The following is a 4,838-nucleotide window of genomic DNA, read 5'->3' on the forward strand; positions in this document are numbered from 1 at the left end:
CATTGGACTACGATTTTTAATTTCGTTGCTTACAACAAACATAATAAAAATAACAAAATCTTGTGAAAATTGGTCATATTCAAAATCGTATTATATGGTTTAGACATAGAATTTTAAAAATCTAAGTCCAATGCGCCCTGTAAGAAGTGTTTCTCTTTCAAAAAAAAAACAATATCGAAATCGGAAAACTCTACAAGGCGTGGGAGTTTTTCCTGCAAGGCATGTCTTTGAGCATTTCTAAAGCATATAATATTATGTTTAATACCTATATTATTGAATGCATTAAAATATTTGACTAAGATTTTTTAAGCTATGTATAAAGTTCTGAATAATATTAATACAATCTGTAACTGTGTCTCATTTCAATCCGCAAACTTTGTTAAATAGGTACCTACCTCGGTATTGATCTAAATAAATAAATCTATACATTTCAAATGCTTACATATACTAAAATATATTACTAAACACTATGCAGTAGATTTTATCAGTATATTCTTATGAAATATCCAGGTGCAAAGTGGTGTCTATGGGTATAAACTAGGTAAGGCTATACCTTTGTATACCCACGTGTCAAAAAAAAAATTATGGTTGGATTTTATTTTTTCTGTGTGTCAACTAATTTGATGACCTTTTTTTAAATTTAAAAAAAATCCTACCTTATCAATGACTTGAATCATAAAAAAGATGGTTAAGTGGATTTCGCTCTGCTATACAGTAGGTTACAAGTGGGTCACTGTAATGGATGGTGTTAAATTTGAATTCAATGATATATAATATCATTGTATAAGAAAAAAGATATTTAATATCATTGTATAAGAAAAACGATTCTGAGCGAAAACGGTCAGTCAGCCTATGATATTACCAAGTCTATTTAATGATATTATTTTGAATAAAGTAATTTATATATACATATAACCTATTTACGTGGAGCCTTGTTTTAAATGTTCTATCCTTAGCTATAAAAGTTAAACATTTTATAAATGTTTAACTATAAAATAATTATTAAACTTTAAATTTGATACATTTTTTCAAAATTCGAACTTTAAATGCTTATAAAAATAAATTGTGCCTATGTATTTTTAATATTTTTCAACTGCTATTGTAACAATATATTATCAGGAGCCTTGCATTACATTTTCACGCTTTTTTACACAACAAATAAAATTTAATTGATATTTATAAAAAAAAAAATTGAAAAAATTGAAAAAATTGAAAACTGACAATGTCAGCAAACAGCTCAAAAAGAGTCAAATTATTTTCAAAATTTTATTGTGTATAGAAAATGCTAATAAAAACATTCAGTGAAAATTGCAAGTATCTACAGTCATACATTTTTTAATTACAACAAAATAAGAAAATCGTTACAGGAGAAATCAAGTAAATATCAAATGTTGTAAAAATATAAATTTCAAACGCTCATAAAAATTTAATTTGACGTTCTTGTAGACATTTTTTTTTTTTTGATTAAGGTAGATAAACTTATGGATAATCTTGTATTAAATTTTCAAGCTTTTTTACCCAACCAATTTATTGACATTCATAGAAAAAAATACTAATAAAATTGGGAACCAGATAATGCCCCCCCCCCCCCAAAGTTCCAACTAGATTCACTTTCCCATCGAACAAGATACTGAAGTTGAAAATCGAAGCATTTTTTTGACTACTAATCGTGTACACAGACCCAAAAATAAAAAATAAAAAAAACACACTTTGTAAAATCAATATATTCATCGCTCCCATCAAAATCAAAAACAAATCAAACATTACATTATAAATTTTAATCTACGTCACTATGTGCTAATAAGTGGTTTTTGATTACAAACTTTTTCGACGAATGATCTTTTTAAGTATTGAATTTAAGAATCCTTATAAAACAAAATATACCGATATTAAGTCTAAAACCAATTTATGCTAAAGACAGTTTGCTAAATTTATATCACCTCAATTGTAGTGAATTTTTTTTAATCATAATTATCATTAATCATAGGTACCCGTCAAAATACGATTATTAGTGTTTTTATATTAAGTAAAATAAGAATTTGGGAAAAGTGATCCTCTTATAATTAGTAATGGTATATGTGTAAGTAGTATATAAATGTATGTCCTGGGACAGTTTTCAATTTTCATATTATATCAATAAAAGATCACAAAGAAAACAATATGCAAAAAGATCAGAAAATCGAAATGCAATAATAATTAAAATATTTTTTCATAATACTTATGTTATTAATTAATTAAATTGCAAATGCAATATTTCTTAAAAATATTTTTTAATAGAATTGTTCTATTTAAAATAAAAATCTAAATGAAAAAAAATGTATTAAAAACTTATATATTTAAACGCGTTAAATATCAAATATTTTTCTAACCTTTTTGATTTTGATTTCTAATTAGTGTATTGAGATGGTTTACAAAATCATTTCTATCTATATTTATTTTATGATGTCCCCAAGCTAATGTATCAATACAATTTTCCAAAATAAATCTTTTATCATCATAAACACTTAAAGCTTTTTTGTTTTGTTCTACAGTAAAAATATCATGTTTCTTAGTTCTAAATAAATTTTGTTTAATATATTTTGATTTTTTTGTTAGTAAACAATTTTCAAAATCATTAAAACATATTTTATTTTCTACAACATTTTTTTTAACACCTTTAGCTTTTTTAATTTCTTTTTCAGTATCTAAGATTCGATGTGAATATAATTTGGATCTTAAACCTATAAATTCAGTCATAATTTTTCCATTCAATTCGTCTTTGAACTTGCCTAAGACTTTTTTGTTAACTAAAGGCAAACCATAAATATTATCTTTTGGATAATCTGAAGTGTCAAAATGATCTAACATAATTTTCATATCTTGATAAAAATCATTAGTTTTTATTTCTAATATAAGTGAATCTGTATCTGTATATAACAATCTAACTCTATTTCCATATTTTTTCTTTATAATATTATAATAAAATTCATACATTAACATTTTAGATAAATCTAAAATACACATTCCTAAATATATTGGTTGTTTGAAAGTTATTTCACATCTTTTCATATGTACTGCAGCTAAATTTTCTGTAAAAATTGTTCTTCGATCAAAATTTGGTTTTGCAATTAATTTTTCTAGTTGGACTGCATTAGAACATAATCTTATATCAACATGATTTCGAACATTCATCATAGTACGTCCATAAACACTGTTGTTCATTAATTTGAAATATTTTTTTTCAAACTCATTCTTAGCTTCTGATCTGAGATTAGTATTAAAATTAATATACACTTTTAACCAAGGAGATTGACTAAATTCTAACACTCTGTGAATTTTCTCTATTTTTAAACCTAAATTAATATATAATTTTAGTGTTTCATAATATATTATATATTTTTTCTTGTCATACAAAGTTGTTAATAATTTTGGGAGTTTTTTGTCATCAAAACGTCTTTCCGGTGCTAAAGGGAAATCTGAATGTAGATCATGAAGTTCTTTAGGGTAAGTTAAATCGACTTCTAAAATATAACCTTTACATGGTTCATCAGAAATATTCATCACATTAAAATCATTCAGATTATCAACCCATTTGAAATCTCCAGTAGGTAAATATTTACTCATTGCCCACCCATAAAGATTATTTACATCCAAGTATTCTAAAAATATTAATTCCTCTTTTTTTTTTAATATATCTCCCATGTATTTATTGTTTGCTTTTGAATACCTTAGACTACATTGAGATAAACCATCTCTTATTCCATTTTCAAACATCAACAATTGATCGACATCTGTTAATAAATCTAATTTTACTTTTGTCATTCTTAACATACTATTCCACGCAAATCCTGGTGTTGTGTAATACCACATAGGATCTAATTTATAATTTTTTAAAGAAATGTTTCTAAAATTTTTTATTATATCTATTAACAATAAAACATCGATGATATTATATAAACTAGTGAATTCACGCATATTTTGTATATTAAAAACTTTCCACATTTTTTGTGAGTTTTCATATTCCTTTTTAGTTATATTTTTATCAATGAGAGAACTATAACATTTTTCAATAGGAGGTAAACATGTTTCATTGAGTTTTTCTTCACAATCCATATACTCATAGGGATAAGCTAACTTTCTAGTAACTAAATCTAAATGTTCTTCAGGAAAATATTTACTAAGTTCTTTAAATTTAATTTTTAAATTTAATTTTGAATCATTTCTTAAATTATTTGTTAACTTTTCTAAAGAACTAGGTAAAAATTTGAATGAATCTATAAATCTTAATTCTGTAGATAATGTTATGTTTTTACCATTCCTAGTTACTACACGTGATATCACTTTTGAAAAAGAAATATATTTTTCCTCATTATCTGCGATTACTTTTATTCTTTCATTATCGTTCCCAAATTCTTTTATAAATAGATGGACATCATAACCTGAAAGATTATGAAAAACAATTGGAATAAAACGAGGATTTTGGTAATTAAGATTACATATAGAATGTGCTGCTCCTCTATATTCTCCAGTTAAGTGGTCATGATCCCGAACTTTTCTCATATTTTTATTTTTATTTTCTATTTCGTTTTTAAGTTTATCTTCATGCAATTTTAATTTTTTAACATCATCAGTATTTTTATAAGATTCAATATCGTCTTTAATTATTTTAAGTTTATCTTCATACAATTTAAATTTTTTAACATCATCAGTATTTTTATAATAATCAATAGTGTCTTTAATTATTTTAAGTTTATCTTCATACAATTTAACCGTTTGAGGACGAAGAACTTGTTTTATAAGATTTTTTATTTTACTTTTTTGTTTCAAAATAAATTTGTTAAATTTACAATATTTTATAA

This window comes from Metopolophium dirhodum, chromosome 1 (genome assembly GCF_019925205.1).
Source record: "Metopolophium dirhodum isolate CAU chromosome 1, ASM1992520v1, whole genome shotgun sequence".
In the NCBI taxonomy this organism is placed as follows: domain Eukaryota; kingdom Metazoa; phylum Arthropoda; class Insecta; order Hemiptera; family Aphididae; genus Metopolophium; species Metopolophium dirhodum.